Source organism: Petaurus breviceps, unplaced genomic scaffold (assembly GCF_028583685.1).
Source record: "Petaurus breviceps papuanus isolate PSGF00001 unplaced genomic scaffold, PetGlider_PUasm1.0 37, whole genome shotgun sequence".
Taxonomy (NCBI): domain Eukaryota; kingdom Metazoa; phylum Chordata; class Mammalia; order Diprotodontia; family Petauridae; genus Petaurus; species Petaurus breviceps.
This window is the reverse complement of record NW_027186296.1, coordinates 60959433-60980687: the sequence shown is the minus strand read 5'-3', so window position 1 is coordinate 60980687 and position 21255 is coordinate 60959433. Positions and strand designations below refer to the sequence as shown.

Below are 21255 nucleotides of genomic sequence, written 5' to 3'. Positions count from 1 at the left end.
AAAGTATCTGCTTTTCCCCTCTTATGTAAATGGGCAAAAGAGTTGGGTGGGGGAAATTTGTACATTGATATAGTCTTTTTCTGATATAAATACCTTGAACTCATGACAGACAGCTAGACATTATGGCTTTATCTACTCTGCTGCTCCCTCTCTGTGTGCTGTTTGCCTGTCTGTCTACATTTCGTTTCCTCCTTTCCTCTCTTTACCCGTGGAACTGGTTCTCAATGGACAATATAAATCAAGACTGCTGGAAAGTTCTTAATTGATTTCTGAAGGGATCTTTTATTTCCTGACTGATTTGACAAGCTAAATAGTTTCTACCTGAATTTTTGAATTACATTTAACCCTGGATGTTAGCAAGTCACTCAGGTTAATGTTGAATATTAATCAAATGATTGATTAAATGAGTAACTGTAAATATTTTACATGCAAACATGTTCTTAAAATTTATCAATTAACAATTATTCTTTGAGTACCAATTGTATGACTAGCGCTGTGCCTGTTAGGTACTGTAAGGGATGTACAAGAAATATACAGTACTGAGTCTTTTTTTTTAATTTTCATTTCTAATTGCAACTGTACAACAAACCATTTTATTCTTGTATCTTTTCAATGGTTTCTTCTTTATATTTGCCCTTCTTTCCAGATTGTCGGGATTTGGCTTTACCCTCAAAAATCTTTTTGCCATCTTTGTCCAGTTTTAGTCTGGCGATGACTACCTTACTAGGGTGAATTCCCACATGGACAGTTGTGCTATCAGGTTTTTCATGTTGTACACGCTCAATGTAGATGACGTATTGCTTTCTGTAAACCCGAAATACTTTGCCAATTTTCTGACCTTTGTAGTGTCCACGAACCACCAGTACCTCGTCGTCTTTCCGGACGGGCATGGAGCGCACGTTTTATTTCTGCCTCAGCTCCATTGGAGAGCGGGGACGACGTGATCTTGCGCGGGATGTACGAGGGTACATTGAAGTGTCTCTTTCGGTTCTTGCTCCGGTCCGAGATCACAAACGGATTAAACTTCATTTTGGCAAGCAGTACCACCTGAAAAGAGACATGTGCCCCGACCGGTACCGGAAACCTAGCCTCTTCTATATCCCTATTGAGTCTTTTGTCAAGGGTATTACAACATATTTAACTAAAACATATTCGTATTATCGTATAGCACCTGAGATGCCCCCTATCACATTTGGGGCTGTGACAATAGCTTACCCCAGATTCAAGGTAACTGGTGGGTCCATATTTTCTTAGCTCACAAACTCCCATCAATGTACTTATTTTTTTCCTCTTGTCAGAGGATACAACTTAAATCAAATTCATTAATGGAATAGTATGGTAAGAAAAGTAATAATGGAACGTTCCCTTCTCCCTACTCACTCCAACTTGGGTAACACTCTCTTACAAATACACACATTAAACGGGATCAGTTAGCATGCATAAAGATCATGCATGACTGGCATTCACATAGGGAACATGTGTGGGAAGAGCACAGTTGGGGAAGGGCAACTCTTGCTTCTGAGGCTGCAGGGCCCTTGATGATTTCTAATGATGTCTTCACATTGCTCTTATCGGACCTGTTTCCCAGAAGAGGTGGAATTTCTATTGGGTGTGTTTTTCCACTGGGCTTGGGGTAACTGCTTAGCATATATGGTCGCATATGATCTCATGGTGGTTTGTAGGCATTCATTTCTCCAGACTATTTGCACCCAGCCTGTGGTAGCGTCTTCGCAGCTTGTTTTGGTCTGATCAGCCATAGTAGGACACACTGTACATTGACTCATTGTGATGTCATTTTGGTCCTCTTCAAGTATGAAGGACAATGAGTTTCTCCTAGGTATTTTTCCCTGCTATTAATTTCTGGACTTTGTCTCTTTAGGGCTGCTTGCCACCCATTTCAGTTCTGTATTGCCAGGGTAGTAGTTGCTAAGAGCATCTAATTGATAGTTCTTTAGTCATAGCTATCACCTATATAACAAAAGCCAGGCAGAGGGCCCCCAGGCTTTTCTTTTAGACTTTTACACTGGAGAAAAATAACCCCCTCTTCCAGGTAACTATCTTACTTAGGGCTAGACATTCCCAGTCTCCTTTCTGGCTTAGAAATTCATTTGAGCCAGAATAAAAGTAAGTGGAGACAAGGTCATTATTTTCTACATTGATACATTTATTATACATATGTGTCAGTTGCTAAACCCTTAGGCTTTTGTGCCATATTTTGGCCAATGAAAAACCTGTCTCCCTATACTTGAAAACACACTTATACCTTTTGTGCACAACCCTTTCCTCACAATTATGCTGGTGGATATGTCTGTAAAACAAATCTCAACAGATTCCAAATCTTTTTTTCAGTTTTGAACAAAATATTCTGTATAAGGGATACTCAAATGGGTCTATGATGTCGATATGACTTAAATGTTTATTTTCAGTAGTTCAAATCCCAATCATTCATGTCTGTCCATCCTCTGCAATTTTTGTTTATGTTCCTCCATAAGTATTGACCTGGGAGTCCACGTGATATGCTGGTTACCTTTCCTGCTATATCATGATATCATGACGGGTAGAGCAGATTCTTGTCATGTGGTCAACTTGTCTTCATTTTCCTTCATATATTCCCTCCATGACATATTTATTGTACTTCTTTTTTGAAATTCCTTATCTATGTTGTGGCCTGATTGCCCTCTGAGTAATTTCTAATTCTTTTAAGATTCTAGTGTTCTGTAGCTCATAGCAATACATCAGTCCAGATAGAATATTAGTATTATTAAGTTGGGTGTTTCTTTTTGGGAAAAGTTGGGAGTCAAATTAATTCCCCAAAGGCAATCCAACAATCCAATCTGTTTGGGTCTAACTAATTGTCACTTTATACTGTGTGTGCATCCCTTTCCCCATCCCTGCTTTGCCAGAGCCAGTTTGAGCTGGCTCCCCCACACTCCTAGTTATGTAATAAAATTCCCAGAATCAATCAAACATCGTCCTCTAATCCTCCTCCTCTCCCATACCTCTACCATACCTTTGGAAGTTTCTTTGCGCCTCTATGAGGCTCAGCAAAAAGAGTAGCAATATTTGAAGGGATGTTGAATCACAAATATTTGAAAAATGTGAATCATGGATTTGCAAAGGGCAAGACTTTCTGAATTTTCTTTTCCTGCATATTGATTCAGGTATTTGTCTCTTACAAATAGCCTGTTAACCATCCCATGTTTGTTGTTGTTTTCCATTGTTTCTGACTCTTCAAGACCCACTTTTTTTTTGGTGGTGGTGAGGGTCCTTGGCAGAGGTGCTAAAGTGGTTTTGGATTTCTCTTTGAGAAAATTGAGGCAAACAGGGTTAAGCAACTTGCCCAGTGTCACACATCTAGGAAGTGTCTGAGGCCAGATTTGAACTCCTGTCTTTCTAACTCTAGACCCATCACTCTTATCTATTGGCCACTTAGTTGCCCCTTACTTCTGTATAGAGAGCCTGTAATCAACATTACAATTTCATACACACCCAAACTGCTTGTTGAGTGATTTATTTCATAAGATCTTGAAGTAAAAAAAAATTCCTGAAAACAAAAGGAAGTAACCCAGAGTAGAAAGAAGAAAATTTGATTTTCAAGCATCCTAAACATTATGGAATTTTTCTCACCCAGCAAAAAATTATATAAATTGCGTATAGTTTATATATTCACCAAAGTCAGAAAGAAGCCTTTAAAAATTTTTCAACTGATTGGCCAATCATTAAAAAAATTATCAACCATCAATCATGCGCATCAACCATGTGCAAGGCTAGGTGCTTATGGGCAATAAAAAGAAGGCCCTGTCCCTATTCTCAAGTGATTTATAATGTAGTTGAGTATATAGAATAGATACTATGAGAAGGTAATTCACTTTACCAGGAAGTTTTTTATATTAATCAAATGAGTGTTAGAGACAATAAATACTTCAGGAATCCAGAGGTGGTAGTGATCGCCATGGACCTGAGTCATCAGAGCAGGCTTTGTGGAGAAGGAAGAACATGAGTTGGACACTGCAGGATTGTTAATGCTCAGGGAGAAAGAATCATGGAGGATATTCCAGAGAGGTTAAGGGAAGAATGGGACAGGCAAAGATCAGGAAGAAGGGAAAACTCAGTGTTTGCCAGAGTGCACCAGTAGATTAGGATTTTGTACGGGTAGCTAAAGAGACTATTGGAAAACTCATTCCACTTGTCTCAAAAGATTATGGTTCCTCGGGGAGGCTAGGTCACACAGTGAATAGAACACCGGCTCTGGAGTCAGGAGGACCTGGGTTGAAATCCAGCCTCAGACACTTAACACAAAAACTGTGTGACCTTGGGCAAGTCACTTAACCCCAATGGCCCTCCAAAAAGCAAAAAAAAAAAAAAAAGATTATGGATTATGGTCCTCTCTTGAGGTGAGGGATATTGGCCTTCATTTTTATCCCATCCAATTCTAACAGAACTATTGCCTGTTTCTAAATTGAATACGACTAGTATGATGTTGAACCAAAGGATGGAACTAGGAGCAATGGGTAAATTAACAGAGATAAATTTAGGTTTGATGTAAGATGACATTTCCTGACAATTAGGACACCCACAAAGTACAGTGGGCAGCCTTAGGAGGCTATGTGTCTTGAGGATTTCCCCTTTCTAGATGTCTCTAACCAAAGGTGAGATGACTATTTGTTGTTATATTATAAACAGGAATTTTCTGTTCTCACTGGTCCAATTCTAATCACCTTTAGCCTGGACTATTGCAATAAGCCTCCTTTTACATCTCCCCATGTCTACCTTCTCCTCTAATTAATCTATTTTCCATGTTGTTGCCAAATTGGTATTTCTGAAGTCCACATCACTCCTTTACTTAAGAAATTTCAATAGCATCCAAATGCCCATAGGGTAAAACACAAAGTTCTCTATTTGGCATTTAAAGCCCCTCACAATCTGGCTCTATTTCAGCTTCCTAGGCTGATTATGTATTATTCCCCCTTACATAATCTATCTTCCTGCTAAACTGGCTCGTATACTATTCCTTCTACATGGACTTTCATCTGCCACATCTGTGCCTCTGTATAGAGTATTACCCAAGCCTGGAAAATATGCTTTCCTTTTTTCCAACCTTGGAATACCTTCTTCCATTCAAGGCTCATTTCAAATGCTGCTACTTCCTTCAAGATACCTCCCCTAATTGTTAGTGCCAGCCCTCTCCAATTAGATGTAATTTTTATATTTGTATTTCTAGTAAAATGTAAGGTCCTTGAGGGTAGGGATTGTTTTTTTTTTGAGGGGGTAACACAAGGTAATTGGCATTAAGTGACTTGCCCAAGGTCACACAGCTACTAAATGTGTCGGGTTTGAACTCAGGTCCTCCTGACTCCAGGGCCTGTGCTCTATTCACTGTGGCACCTAGCTGCCCCTGGATTGTTTAATTTTGTCCTTTTAAACCAGTTCATCCCAGTTCCTGTTACATAGTAGGTACTTAATAAATGTTTGATTGATTCTAACCAAAAAATAAATCTATGATTTCATAATTAAAATATTAGATGTTTTGTTGTTGTTCAATTGTGTCTGATTCTTTGTAACCCTATTTGGGATTTCCTTGGCTAAGATACTAGAGTGATTTGCCATGTCCTTCTCCAGCTCATTTTACAGATGAGGAGATTGCAGCAAATAAGATTAAGTTACTTGCCCAGGGTCGCATAGCTAGTGTCTGAGGTCACATTTGAACTCAGGAAGATGAATCTTCCTGACTGTGGGCTTGGTACTCTATCCACTGTGCTTCCTAGCTTCTGTATTAGATGTTAGAAAGTAATGAGTACCACTTTAAGGAGTTTGTGGTTTATAAAACCAAGCACAAGGAACTTTCCTGAGGACTGCTGCTGTGAATAGCTTTAAGGTTCTGATCACATAATATAGTGAACTCTCTATTTATTCAGCAATAAACTAAAGCAAAACATCCACAGAAAGCAAAGTTCAACATTCACGATGATATAACATAACAACTTATTACTGAAGTGGTCACATAGTCTTAAACAAAAGATATCACTCAGTAAGTCACAATCTGAATCAATCAATATAAAGTACCCATCTAAAGTCTTCTTTCATTTTGAGTGGAGACTGGCTTCCAATCATCCTTAAATCAATCATCCTTATGGAACAATCATCCTTAAGGGGTACAAAGTACAGGGTACAAAGCTCTCCCACTCCTAGGTCACAGTAAATCATAATCTTCTTGGTCAGCACTAAGTACCCAAGTAAAAATACTTTCATCTTGACTCAAGGCTGACTTCCAAATTCCATGGTTCCTCTTCTATGCTGTTAGCTCTTGCCTGAATTTACCCAACTGTCACCTCGATTCACAGATAGGCAGCTCCCAGTTCCTGGTCCAGTTTCTGGTCCAGCTCCCGATCCAGGTCCTGGTCTAGCTCCACACATCAAGCTTATCAGAGTTACAGCAATATCCACATACATTGCCAGCACCATCATCAATTCACTTTTTGCCTGTGAAATCAACACAGACCAACAGACCGGTCCTCTGTCTGAGAAATTAACACAAATCATCAGTGAAGTCCTGGGATCTCTGAAAACATCAGTAAAACCCTCCTTCAGGACTTCTATAAACAGACAGCAGGAAAGTACTCTTCCAGGGCTTCTAAACCAGCAGTAAGGTCCCAGCGCTTTTGTAATAACAGCAGCATCTTCTATAAACAGATAGATCTGACAAAGTAGCATCAACACAGACAAAGTGCCAGCACCACAGCCATCCTTCCTCCCAATTCTGCTCAGTCCCAACTGCGCTCGAGTTAACAAAGATGATATAATCCCAGGTGAGGCTCAAAGGCACTTGAAGAGCTGAAACAAGGAGCTAAGTACTTAAACAAGAAGCTAAGTACAATTTTGCTTGCCATTACAGGGTTGCATTAGAAATCTTTAAGCAAGGTAATGAAGCTATGGGCTGTTTTAGGAAGATTAAAGTGGCAGAATTGTTGAGTTGGTGCCAAAGAACTGTGAGAAAGGAAATGGCTAGTGAGCTAGTGTATGAGACTGTGAGGAGAGACAGAGCTAATGTGTTCTCTGGTATCTGAATGGATTATTTAGAAGCCATTGACAGTAAAGGAAATGGCATTTCAAGGTAAATAATAAGAAATTCAAGATTCTTTTTGTTACTGAGATCCTTTATTAGTATGTGTTTTATTCACACCCAAATTTCTGTTTACAAGCAACTATCATGCTAGAACATCATCTGGAACATCATCTGACATTGCTCCTCCTGTAATGAGTCTCTTAAATATCTTCTTGGGGGTTTAATTTCAACCCTTAGAGGCTGTGGTAATGAGATGCGAATCTACTATCTGATAGCATTGTGTCTGAATGGATGCTTCTGATGAAAATTAATATCAAGTTTTTCATCATTATGTGTAATCTAGACATAAATTTCAACTAAAAGTACCTTTCCAGTGTTTTCCCCTTGTACCTACAGCAAAAATGAAAGCGGATTCTTTAAAAAAAAAAAGTGCATGTTTTCCATGGTGTAGCTTTGGTTGGCATTTTATCCTTTTTGATTGCAGATTCTAAGCTGCCCGACTCTAGGCTGGTTCCTAAGTGCTAATCATGCTTCTACAACCAGGGCATTTTGCTGATTCATGCTTTTGCTCAAATGACCTCTGATTTCTAGGAGCAGTTTAGGAGGTCCTTGGACTATGACTTGTATTTTGAAAAAACAAATAAACCCAAAGCAAGTTGTTTCCTACCCTGTACTTCTAAGTTCACTGCATTGTCACAATACGAACTGCCTGCTATCTACTGCAGAGGGAAAACAGATGTTTTTCAGAAATCTCTCTACCCTGTAGGCAACAAAACAATTCAAAGGTGGGTATTTAAGGAAATAGTGTTTGTCCCTTGTATCCACATGTATAAGGGACAAATAATTTTTAACAGCAACATTATTTGTCAGAGTTATGCCTGGAATGAGAAATAATGCATTTTGCCCAACAGATGCAAGAGGACGTTATTTGCATTTTCTTCCTAAAAGATATTTAGTGTTAGTGGTAAGATAGGATCTCCTCATACATGAGATTCCCTTTCCTTTTTTTTTTTTCCTATTTTAACATTTATTTATTTATTTTTGAAAAAAATTAAAGTTTTGAGTTCTAAATTCTTTCCCTCCTTCCCTTTCTCCCCTTCCCCTTCCCTGAGATGGTAAACAATCACTTATAAGTTATACATGTGCAATTATTTATAACATCTTCATATTAGTTATTTTGTATAAGAGGACTCACATAAAAGAAAAAAAATGGAAGAGTGAAAAATAGCATGTTTCAGTCCTGTATTCAAATAATACCAGTTCTTTCTCTGGAGGCAGATAATATGCTTCATCATTAGTCCTCTGGGATGATTTATGTGGATTTATTTTGTATCCTGCAACTTTGCTAAAGTTGTTAATAATTTCAAGTTGTTTTTCAGTTGATTCTCTGAAATTTTTTAAGTATAACATCATATCATCTGCAAAGAGTGATAGTTTCATTTCCTCACTGCCATTCCAAGGGTGGGGAACCTGTGGCCTTGAGGTCACATGTAATCCTCTGGTGCAGCCCTTTGACTGAATCCAAACTTCATAGAACAAATCCTTTTATTAAGGAGATTTGTTCTGTGAAGCCTGGATCTAGTCAAAGGGCTGCACTTGAGGATGAAGAGGGCCACAGGTTCCCCATCCCTGGCCTATTCTAATTCTTTCAATTTCTTTTTCTTCTCTAACATTTCTAGTACATTATTAAATAATAGAGGTGTTATTGGGTATCCTTGCTTCATCATTGATTGTATTGGGAAGACTTCTAGCTTATCCTCATTATAGATAATGCTTATTGATGATTTTAGATAAATATTGCTTATGTTTTAATGTAAGCTCCATTTATTCTCATGTTTTCTAGTGTTTTTAATAGGAATGGGTGTTGTATTTTGTTAGAGACTTTTTCTATATCTATTGAGATAATCATATGATTTCTGTTGGTTTTATTATTGATATGGTTAATTATGCTGATAGTTTTCCTAATATTGAACCAGCCCTGCATTCCTGGTGTAAATACCATCTGGTCATAGTGTATGATCCTTGTGATATATTGCTTTAATCTTTTAGCTAGTATTTTATTTAAAATTTTTGCATCAACATTCACTAGAGAAATTGGTCTATATTTTCTTTCTCTGTTTTGGCTTTTCCTGGTTTAGGTATCAGTACATATTTGTGTCATAAATAGAGTTTGGTAGGACTTCTTCTTTGCCTGTTTTCCCAAATAGTTTATATAGTATTGGGATTAATTGTTCTTTAAATATTTGGTAGGATTGACTTGTGAATCCATCTGGTCCTGGTGATTTTTTCTTAGGAAGTTCATTGATGGTTTGTTCAATTTCTTTTTCTAAGATAGAGTTATTTAAGTATTTTATTTATTCTTTTTATATTTTATTTTTGTAGATATTCATCCATTTCATTTAGATTGTCAAATTTATTGACAAAAATTTATTGGGCAAAATAGCTCCTAACAATTATCTTAATTTCCTCTTTTTTGGTGGTGAACACACCCCTTTCATTTTTGATACTAGTAATTTGGTTTTCATCTTTCCTTTTTTAAATCAAATTAACTCATGGTTTATCTATTTTACCATTTTAAAAAATAAAGCAAGCTTCTAGTTTTATTTATTAGTTTAATGGTTTTCCTACTTTCAGTTTTATTAGTCTCTCCTTTGATTTTCAGGATTTCTAATTTGGTGTTTAATTTGGGATTTTAATTTGTTCTTTTTCTAGTTTTTTTTTTTAGTTGCATGGCCAATTCATTGATCTGTTTTTTTTTCTCTATTTTATCGATGGAAGCAATTAGAGATATAAATTTTCTCCTAAGTACCTCTTTATTGGCATCTCATAAATTTTGGTGTGTTGTCTTCTTTTCATTTTCTGTAATGAAATTATCAATTGTTTCTATGATTTGTTCTTCAACCCACTTAGTTTTTAGGATTAGATTATTTAACTTGCAACTAATTTTTAATTTCTCTTCCTATTGTTCATTGTTGAATGTAATTTTTTATTGCATTATGATCTGAAAAGGATGCATTTACTATTTCTGCTTTTCTCCATTTGGTTGTGAGATTTTTATGACCTAATACATGGTCGGTTTTTGTGTAGGTCTCATGTGCTTCTGAGAAAAAAGGTATATTCCTTTCTATTCCTGCTCACTTTGCTCCAGAGATCTATCATATCTAACTTTTCCAGAATTTTATTCACCTCCTTAACTTCTTTCTTCTTTATATTTTTGCTAGATTTACATAGTTCTGAGAGGGGAAAATTGAGGACCCCCCAGTACAATTTTGTTATATATTTCCTCCAGTAATTCATTAAACTTCTTGAAAAATTTAGATGCTATCTCATTTGGGGCATATATGTTTAGTATTGATATGATTTCATTGTTTACATAGCACTTAACTGTGAGTCGTCACCCTACATGGGGTTCTTTAACTGAATGTGGAGATGATGAAAAATTTGGCAATAGTAAAAGGTTTCTGAAAGTACAATGACCAAAAATTAATTCAACATCAAATGTGTAATGAATCCGAGGTGTTTCCTTATCTCTTGATCTATTTTTGCTTTTTCTTTGTCTTAGATAATGATTGCTATCTGTGCTTTTTTTTTTGTACCACTCCTTACCTCTACCCTATGTATATCTCTGCTTCAGATGTGTTTCTTGTAAACAACATATTGTGGGATTCTGGTTTTTTAATCCATTTTGTTATCCTCTTCTGTTTGATGTCTGAGTTCATTCCATTCACATTTATAATTATGATAACTGTGTATTTCCCTCCATGCTATTTTCCCCTTGTTTATCACCCCTCCCCTTACCTCCTGCCTTTTCCCTTCTCACAAGTGTTTTACTTCTGATCACCACCTTCCCCAATCTACCCTCCTTTTTATTGGTCCCCTTGACTCCTTCTATTATTCCTGTCTCTTTTAACTTCTTTATAGGGTAAGATAGATTTCTGTATCCAACTGTTATTCCCTCTTTGAGTCAATTTTGATGAGAGTAAGGTTTAAACTTTGCTTGCCAAACCTTCCCCCTTCACCCCTATCTTCCCCTCCATTATAATCACTCTTTTATGCCTCTTTTATGTGGGGAAATTTATCCCATTTAATCTACCCCCTCCTTCTTCCAGTACAATTTTCTTTCTCATCCCTTTATTTTTCTGGGTATCATCCTATCAAAGTCACCTTGTATCTATGCCCTTTACATATACTCCTTCTAATTGCTCTTAATGTAATAAAGTTCTAAAGAGTTAAAAATATTATCTTTCCATATGTTAATACAGTTTAACCTTATTGAATTTCTTATATTTTCTCTTCCTTCTTTCCTTCCTTCCTTCCTTCTTTCCTTCCTTCCTTCCTTCCTTCCTTCCTTCCTTCCTTCCTTCCTTCCTTCCTTCCTTCCTTCCTTCCTTCCTTCCTTCCTCTCTCCCTTCTTTCCTCCCTCCCTTCTTTCCTCCCTCCCTCCCTTCCTTCTTCCCTTCCTTCCTTCCTCCCTCCCTCCCTTCCTTCTTCCCTTCCTTCCTTTCTTCCTTCTTTCCTTCCATCCTTCCTTCCTTTTATTATTTCTTTCTTTCCCTTTTTATGTTTCCCTTGAGTCTTAATATTGGAGGTCATTTTTTTTATTCAGCTCTGGTCTTTTAATTAGGAATGCTTGAAAGTCCTCTATTTCATTAAATATCCAAAGATCATATTCAGTTTTGCCAAATAGATGATTCTTGGTTGTAACCCTAACTCCTTTGCTTTCTGGTATATTATATTCCAATCCCTCCAGTTCTTTAACGTGGAAGCTGCCAAATGCTATGTAATCATGACTGTAGCTCCATGATATTTGAATAGTTTCTTTTTGGCTGCTTGCAGCCAAATGATGTTCCTGGGAATTTTCATTTTGGGATCTCTTTCAGGCAGTGATCAATGGATTCTTTCAATTTCTATTTTGCCCTCTGGTTCTAGTATATCAGGATAGTTTTCTTTGATAGTATCTTGAAAGATATTGTCCAGCCTTTTTTTTATACCATGAATTTCTTTTCCATTTGGCCAATTCTATTTTTTAGTGAATTATTTTCCTTGGTAATTTTTGTATATTATTTCCCATGTGATTAGCTTTTTCATGGTTCTTTTACATTACTCGAATTTCTTTTTCCAATTTTCCTTCTACTTCTCTAATATGCTTTTTAAAATACTTTTTAAGCTCTTCTAGGAACTCTTTCTGGTCCTGAGACCAAATTGCATTTTTCTTTGAGACTTCACATCTAACCACTTTGACATTGTTGTCTTCTTCTAAGTTTATGCCTTGATTCTCCCTGTTATCATACTAACGTTCTATGATCAAGTTTTGTGTTTTTTTTTGCTTATTTTTCTGCCTTTTTTGGTGACTTACTGTTTTTATGTGAGAGTTGGGTTCTGGTGCTGCATTGTCCCAAGCTTTTTGTGCTAGGGCTCATGGTCTTACTGCTGGCTTTCATTGGACTTCAGGGCTTAGCTCTTTGCTTTCACTGGAGGGTAGGCTATCCTTATGTCTTGTACTGGTGGGTGGGGCCTTCTTGTTGACCTCCCCTCGGTGTGGGGTTTAGATGCTGGCTTACCCCAGAGGTGGGACCTTCCTGCTGGGTTGCTGTTGTAACAGAGTCTTTCTGGTGGCTGTTCCTGGAGGAGAAATCTTGTTGCTAATCTGCCTCAGAGGTGGGGAACCCTGCTGCCAGGTTGCTATGGAAACAGGGTTTCTCTGCTGGCAGGCCCCAGAGTCAAGGTCTCACTGTTGGCCAACTGCAGGGTGGGGCTTCACTACTGGTCAGCAATGGAGTCAAGGCCTCATTGGTGGCTTGTGCTGGAGGGTGGGGTAGCTGATGTGGAGCCTTGTTGTGCTGCACAGACTGCTTACTTACATGGGCTGCTAATGATTTGCAGGAGGTCAGGGCCTTGCTGGTGGATTGCCCTATGCTTTGAGCCTTGCTGCATGCCCCCTGCTGTGAGGCTGGCTGCTGCTGCTGCTGCTCTCAGATGTCATTCCCTAGTGAGAGAAACCTTTCCGGTCAGGCTGGTAAATTGCTTCCCTGCTCCTAGATCAACTCTGAGTTGGTTTTCTAGTTGTTTGGAGGAGAATTTGGAAGGGCTTCAGAATGTTTCTTCCTCACTGCGCCATCTTGGCCCTGGAAGTGGGGATTCCCTTTTATAAACTTTCTATCTTTTCCTGACTCATCTTCCCATCTCCCTCTCTTATTTCCAATGAAAAATTCTAAAAGCAACAAAACCTTAGGGACACATTATAACTGGATATGTTCATTCTGAATGCCCTCCTTTGCTTATGGTGATTAAAGCTATCATTAAAGCTGAAAAAGGAGGCCATGGGGTATCTTATGTAATGTTATACAGGGGGAAAATTGCTTTCTTTCTTTCCTTTGGATATCTTGCCTGTGTTTCCCTACTTGACTCAAACTGAAGCTAATCATTATGCAGAGCTTTAGCTAGGAATATTTTCTCCTCTAGTCAGTCAATTGATTTGAGTTGCAGATGGAGCTGAGGTGAGAGTGTGAGTATATGTGTATGTAGGTACTTACCTAAATTGGTATCCACAAAGTGGATAGAGCACTGGGCCTAGAATTGGGAAGGCCAAAGTTCAAATCTAGCCTCAGAAATTTACTAGATGTCTGACACTGGACAAGTCATCTAACCTCTGTTTACCTCAGTTTCTTCAACTATAAAATGGAGATAATAATAGCACTTTACTCACAGGATTGTTGTAAGGATCAAATAAGAAAATATTTGTTAAAAAACTCTTATCACAGTGCCTAGCACATAGTAGGTACAAAGTAAATGCTTATTTCCTTCCTCCAAGGTCACACAACTATTTACTGGCAGAGCTGAATATGAATCCATGTCAGCTGGCTCCAAATTCAGTGCTCTTACTGCCATATCTGCCTTATTTTACAGATGTGGAAATTGAGTTTCAGAAAGCTGCTACTTTCTGGTCATTCTCAAGCCAAGCATCTAGTCTCTAGCTTGTGTCCCTAGAACCCACCCTGGCTCCCTGCAGTCTGATTGGTGAGAGTTCTCTGTAACTAGCTTGAACCAGACCTACAGTCTCCATTGCTATTCTTTGGTCATCTTCAAGCCATGCTACATGCCATGTACCCTCTCTTTGATCCTTCTTCTCAAATCCCTTTCCATCTTAGGGAACAAAAATTATATTAATAGTACCATTCCTTGAAAGATCCTATCAACTAACTGCCCTATACCTCCTTGTGTCTTCCCAGCCAAAAATATTTCTTCCTGACCACCACTGCCTTACATGTATTGTCTTCCCTTATTAGAGTGTAAGTTCCTTCAGAAAAGGGACTGACTTTCTTTTCTGCATTTGTATTGTCTGGCATTTAATTAGGTACCTGACAAAGTAAGTATAGTGAAAATAACATAGTAAACTCTAAATAGATCATTTATCATTCATTCAGAAATGAAGTGGCTTGTTCAGTTTCACACAGCTATTAAGTGGCCAAGGCATTATAATGGGTCTTCAAGTATTTGAAAGGCTGTTACATGGAAGAGGAGAGTGAATGCTTAAAGAAAAGTTACTTGGGCTTGAGATAAAGGTTAAACTATCCAACAATTATTTAGCCTATTATTGAATGAATTGCCCCAGGAGGTACACAAGGTTATTATGAAGATCAAATGATGTATATTAGGTACTTTGAAAGCCTTTAAGCACTATGTACATGTGATGGTGAAGATGAAGCTAATTATTAGTGGGTTCCCCCTTTCTGAAACTCTTCATGCAAATGCTGAATGACCGCTTGGCAGATATCTAGGAGAGGAGAATCTTATTCAAGTACTGCTTGGACTCAACGATCTCAGGGGTCTCTTCCACCCTTGAAATTATGTAGTAACCTCTAGACCATGTTTTCTAATCAAGAAAAGGACTAAACCTTTTTAAAAGTAGAGGAGAAGAATGAGCCTAGCTTCAAGAAATATAGCTAATGGGGCAGTTGGGTGCTGTAGTGAATAGAGCACCAGCCCTGGAGTCAGGAGGACCTGAGTTCAGATCTGACCTCAGACATTTAACAATTACTAGGTGTTTGACACTGGGCAAGTCACTTAACTCCAATTGCCCTGCCTTCCCCCCTCCAAAAAAGAAAAAAAAAAGACTTTAGAAATCTAGCTAACAGGCAGAAGTGGTGGTGAGGAGCAAAGCATCAGGGATTGTTGGGTCAGAAGTGTAGTCCCCCAGGAGGGGGGGCCCTGTGGAAATGGGAGGAGAATATAGTTCAAAACCAGTATGCTGAGAACCTAGGTGGACATGTGTGGTTCCATCTTAGGGTATGTAGCAGCAAGCACCCAACCATACCCAGGGTGGCTGCCAACACAGGTTTTTAGACTTGCTTTTCTAAAAGAAAGCAACTCAAAATGAGTTAATGATCTTGCTTTAATCAAACATATGTCATTTACCTAGTTCAGGGGAAAAAGATCAGCACCCCAAACTTCAGAAAATACAAACAAGTTACAAGCAGAAGTTACAAGAAGACAGAGAAACAGATCAAGCAGACAAGCCTCCAACTGTCTGACCATTACATCCATACCTATTCACAGTTACCAGAGAGGGAAGCACCAACATCTGGGTTTTCAAACCCAGGGGGCTCTCAAAGGCTGCCCAGAGTCTCGTCTGGTCAAATCACACAACTCTTCTCAAAGTGAGCCCCCAAACAAAGCCTCACATCAGGGTTTATACAGCCTTCTCCTGGCTCAGAGAAAGTAACAACCCTCTTGACCCACTGCCCAATCGAAAAGCATTTCCAAAAACCAAGGGTCCCCCCCCCCCATAGGCTCCAGGTGCACTTAAGCCTATCAAAGGGCCTAGGGGAAGGGAAGATCTTAAATTCCCATAACAGGGTGTAATAGACAGTGGAGAACAGAAGGCAGGGATCAGGGATGAAGCAGACCAGGGAGGATTTCCCTAACTTCCTACCCTCCACTATGGTGGTACACATGGGCAAAATTCCTGCTAACCCTATGCTAGATAAGGCTCTAGGAGAGGTGAATCTGTTGGTTACATAGTGCCCAGGGATTTGTTTCTCTGGAGGTAGTTCTCTTTAGTATGATGTAGGTATAACAATCTTATGTTATAAATCTTCAAAGATTTCCTGTAAACTGGCAAAAGTCTCTCCTTCATTTAGATTGAGACATACACATATGGGAATATGGTTAAGTGGGAAGATTAGGTGTAGCTAGGATAGTATATTGCTTTTGTGGATTAAAAAATATGAACTGAATTCAAGGTATTTTGTTTATTTGTGACAAGTTATATTCATGTGACAGTTTTGTTTCTCTGAAAAGCTCTTAGACACTTTACAGAAAGTACCTCAACCTCCAAGGTAAATACCAAATTTATCAGCCTATTTGAAAGGATTTAGAGTTTTTATTCATTCCTTCAATATGTATTAAACACTACAGAGCCAAAAATGAAACAGTCCCTGGCCTCAGGAGCTTATATTCCACTGGGTGAATACAGCATGTACATAGATAATCTCATGCAAAAACATACAAAGTAATTTTGGTGGTGAGGAGGCACTAAAAAAACTAAGGAAAGACTTCATGTAGGATATGAGCCTTGAAGGGAGTTAGGTGATAAGGGGGTGTGTTTTAGGTGTCAGGGAAAGCCAATACCACGAGGCTGAGGCGGAAGAGAGAATATCCTGTACACAGAACAGCCTGGAGGTCAGTTATGTAAGAGGAAGAAATGTGAGAATAATTTGGAAAGATAAGTTTTAGCCAGAATGTGAAGGACTTTAAATGCTGAACATAGGAGTTTGTATTTTATCTTAGAAGAAATAGGGAGTTATTGAAACTTCTTTTTAAAAAAATTAACTTTTTTGAGGGGGAGGAAGGCAAGGCAATCAGGGTTAAGTGACTTGCCCAAGGTCACACAGTAAGTTTCAAGTGTCTGAGGTTGGATTTGAATTCAGGTCTTCCTGACTTCAGTGCTCTATTCATTGCATCACCTAGCTGTCCCTATTGAAGTTTCTTAAAAAAAAAAAAAAGATCTTTTATTGATGCCTTTTGTTTCCGCATTTTATTCATTTCTGAATATGCCTCTCTCCATCTCCTACTCATCTAACCACCCTTTGTAACAAATGCTGAAAACAAAAGGGACAAAAGGCAGCTCAGCAAAACTAACCAATATATTAACTTATATTTGACATGGTATATGAAAAATTCCACACCCATTGTCCTCTACCTGTATGATGAAAGGAGAAACAATGTTTCATCAACTCTTCTTGTGCACTAACCTTGGACATTCTAATTACATACATATTACAGGAGCTTCCTGAGCAGGAGTGATGTGGTCAGACCTGAACTTTAGGAATATTAATTAGGTAGTTCTATGGAGGATGGATTACAAAGGGGAGAGCCAGGAGACAGAGAGACCAAATAAGAGGCTGACTTTAGACAATCCAGATTTCCAAGTCCAAGTTATAATGATTGTGTTTTCCAGAAAGTAAAAATAAAAATTAAAAACAACTTGTTTAACTCTCAGTATGCAGTCTGAAATGTCTTATTTTATTAACACTTACTGCAGTTTTATGGCATTACCAATCATAAAGACCTTTTAATAGGATCCTCTATTTAAAGCTGTACTACTGCCAGTCTTATAATCATAACCCTCATTCTACAAATAGTACAGAGAGTTGTTAAGATATCTGGTCTTGGATTAGTGAGTTAGCTAGTAACTAGAGCTACACCTGGATTTAAATGGATTTCACTCCTGCATTATAGCCACTAGACCATACTACCTATATAGAAGCACCTTCCTTTCCAATCACCTTGTAAGTTCTTGTAAAAAAGTTGAATTAGTTATTTCCTTCATGAACTTTGCCAGTGATGAAGTGATTTGTCCACAAATGATTAGATGTTGTTTATCTTGTTTAGCTTATAATATTCAGTATTAATAAAATTATCTAAAATTTTTATATGGCATTTTTCAAACAACATCTCATTAGCACTTCAAATTAACCCTTTGAGATGGAATACCAAGTATGATAGTTGTTATTATTATTACTACTTTACAGATGAGGAAAATGTGACTCAGAGATATTGAAAGACTGGTTTATCATCACCCAGCTAGAAATTATGAGATAGAATTTGAATGCTGATTCCTAATACAGCTGTCTTTCCACTATACTATGTTGTTTTTCTCAAGAAATTTTTCAAGAAAACATTTAACAACCGAATACTCAATAAATCTCCTCTCAATAAACACACATTTATGAAGCTCCTACTATGTACCAGACAATATGCTAAGCACTTGGGATATAAATAAAAATGATAAAATCCCTGCCCTCAGGAAAGCTGCATTCTATTAGGGGGATGCAACCTATATTGGGGATTGGGAACCAGGAAAGGGAATTTTGTTCTTTGGAGCCAAAGGGATTATGAGTGGGACCATAGGAGAGTAGATTGTCATTCCATTTACAAAAACAGTGGTAATATTGATTCCTGTTCCTTGAACAAAAAGTAAAAGAAATATGGCGCTCATTTTCCAGTTGCTATTCTGTTACCTTACTATTTGGACTTACTACATGGCATTTCATTTTGTACCTCTCTAAAATACACTTATCAATAAATATCTACTAAGCACCTACTCCATGTCAAATACTGTGCTAAGTACTGGGGATGTGAATACAAAAAAGACAGTTCCTACCCTCAAAGAACTTGCAATCTAAAAGAGGAAAACAGTACAGAAAAAGAAGCTTCAATTTTCTTCTTCTTCTCCTCCTCCTCTTCATCCTCTTCCTCTTCCTCCTCCTCCCCCCACAATACTAGTTTCCCTCTTCCCTTATCCCAAACTCTCCTCACAATAAAGGAAAAAAAATCCTTATAGTAAATAAGCAAAACAAGTCCACTCATTCCCCATGTCTAAAAGTATAACTCTTATTCTGCACCTTGATTCCATAACCCCTCTGTCAGGAGGTGGGCAGCATGCATTGGTTCCTTGAGCCATAGCTGATTATTGCATTAATCAGAGCTCTTAAGTCTTTCAAAACTGTTTTTCTTTGCATTGTTCTTGTTTGACATATAAATAGTTCTCTTGATTTTGCTCCCTTCATTCTGCATTGGTTCATCTAAGTCTTCCCAAGTTTCTCTTCCTTTTTAGCTTTGACTATTTTAAATGAAAATCTTCCTAAAGTGAATCATGTAGTCTTCTGCTTTCTTAGAGTATAAATAATGCAATTTAACGTTTTATTAATGACTCAGGATCATCATTATAACATCTTTCAGGGCCTACTGAGTCGTGTAGAGATGATTGCTCGAACATTAAATGACTTCAGACTAGGGTGCCTTTTTGTCTGATTTTCAAATTTTTTTTTCTGGTCTGATTGGCTATAAGCCATCACTCCTTGCTATTAGTATGCCTGCCTTCTAATTTGTTGTATCTAATTGTCTGTCAAGTTGGAAACAAAATAACCAAGCTTATTAAAATTATGTCTGATATAAGAGTAATTAGGCAATGAGTAAATGTGTAACTCTCATGAATAAAGAACATGAGCTTTATTGCACAGAATTTCAGAAATCTAGTTATTCAGTTTTTTTTAAACTTGTTTCTTGATTCTCAATCATGCTTTAAACAGGTAAAGTTGCCAAATAGCTAAATCCAAGTTCAATGTCATTAGACAGAAAGGATGTGGTTTTTTCTTTCTGGAGTTTTCTGTTTTGATCACTGACCAAGCCTAGGATATTTGTTTGTTTTACCTATGGACTAGGTCAAAATGAAGGAATTTTGGTCTCTTACTCCCTCCTACAGAGTTCTAGTGTGTTGTCATTGATCATTCATGGGCAGGATGATGCAGGTGGAGGGGTTGTGGAAAAGTGCCTAGGAGAGAGCTTGTTTTTCTTCAGATGCTTAACTGTCAACTCATTGATGAAAATTGGGTGGGGAACTGGGCTGCTGATGTCGGTCCAAGAGCCTTTGGGGTTGGATAATCAGTATTCTAAGCTTCTCACTGGGGACTTGCTTCCAGTTCCTGAGAGTCAGGGCCATTTACCAAGAGCAGTGCTTAGCTGAACTGGGATCTTCTCACTGCACATTATTTCCTTTTCCTTTTGTTTTTCCCCAAAACAAAATATAGCAAAGCAAAGCAAAATGAAACAAACCAGATTTTGGATTTGAGAAGGAGATTGCAGATAATAGAATTCAGAGCTAGAAGGGCCCTTAGAGATTATTGAGGTGGTCTCCAACCTGGATGAAGGAAGAATGGCAGGTGATGTAAGTAAGGTCAGTATCACCTGGGGCAGAGTGAAGAGGGAAAAAGTTTTAAATACATTGGGCTGCAAAATGTAACAGTGAGGGAGGATCTCAGTTCCACTTTGGTTTGTGGTCAAAGCACAACAACCACCCTATCTGCTTCCTAGAAGAAGACGGTTTACAAACCACGAGATTTGCTGCAGTGTTCGCTCTTCGTGCAGAAGCAAAACGGTGGTTATTCTATTATCTTGATTCAATTACCCAAGCGTTCTCAGGGTCTGTGTCTTGCCTTCCTCCCCCTCTCCTGCGCCTTGCTGAGCTCTGCCTCGCTCTCCCCGTCTGGGCTGCTGGCCGCGGGGGCTGTGATGCAGGTATGACATATGGTCCGCTCTTGCCTCAGCTGGGATCCCCTCTGGTGTCTCGTTAACATGCGCTGCCTGGTGGGGCTGCATCATTGTTAAAGGAGATTCCAGCGCAGCGCGTCCGTCCCTCTTCTCTGGGACTCCGTGGCTACTAGGCTTGAAGGAAGCGGGGAGTCGGCTCAGCAGCAAATAACTTCCCATTACAGGTAAAGAAAGCAAAGTCCTTTCTTCTGAGATACCGCGGAGGGGAAATACTGAGCGTGAGGGAACGAGAGAGGCAGCTGGCTCTTCTAGGTTCTCATTACTTGTCAATGCTCCTCTGCTCTCATTTAGGGGCTTAAGTAGATAAATGCTGTTTACACTGATCTCTACATCTGGTAAATGAAACAGCGGAAAGGAGGTAGGACTGGGAAGGGGAAAAGCGAAGGGCATGGACTACTCAGCCCTGCCGGGATGCACAGTCACGGGAAGGTAAAGAGCAAGCTAGTGGGGCTGGGTTTTATGCCCCATATGGAACTATGAGAGCAATTTAATGTATGCTCTAATTGTGATGGGGGTTACAGATATTTTGTAGATTCTCTCTCTCTCTCTCTCTCTCTCTCTCTCTCTCTCTCTCTCTCTCT

The 21255-nt window shown here is 38.5% G+C and overlaps 1 protein-coding gene and 1 pseudogene across 4 annotated transcripts in view; one reads left to right on the top strand and one right to left on the bottom strand.

Moving 5' to 3' along the window:
- Nucleotides 1–486: 486 nt before the first annotated feature.
- LOC138168586 (large ribosomal subunit protein uL24-like) lies at nucleotides 487–1029 on the bottom strand (annotated as a pseudogene).
- A 6707-nt stretch (nucleotides 1030–7736) lies between these two features.
- Nucleotides 7737–21255, top strand: part of SV2B (synaptic vesicle glycoprotein 2B) — a 184391-nt gene continuing 170872 nt past the window's right edge. The window contains exon 1 of one of the 4 annotated variants that reach the window (XM_069098528.1): nucleotides 7737–7848. The gene's annotated coding sequence lies outside the window, so the exon portion shown is untranslated. Of the gene's footprint in view, nucleotides 7849–20005; nucleotides 20839–20884; nucleotides 21104–21255 lie in introns of those variants that run through there. The other 3 variants (XM_069098531.1, XM_069098527.1, XM_069098530.1) reach the window with 3 other exon arrangements.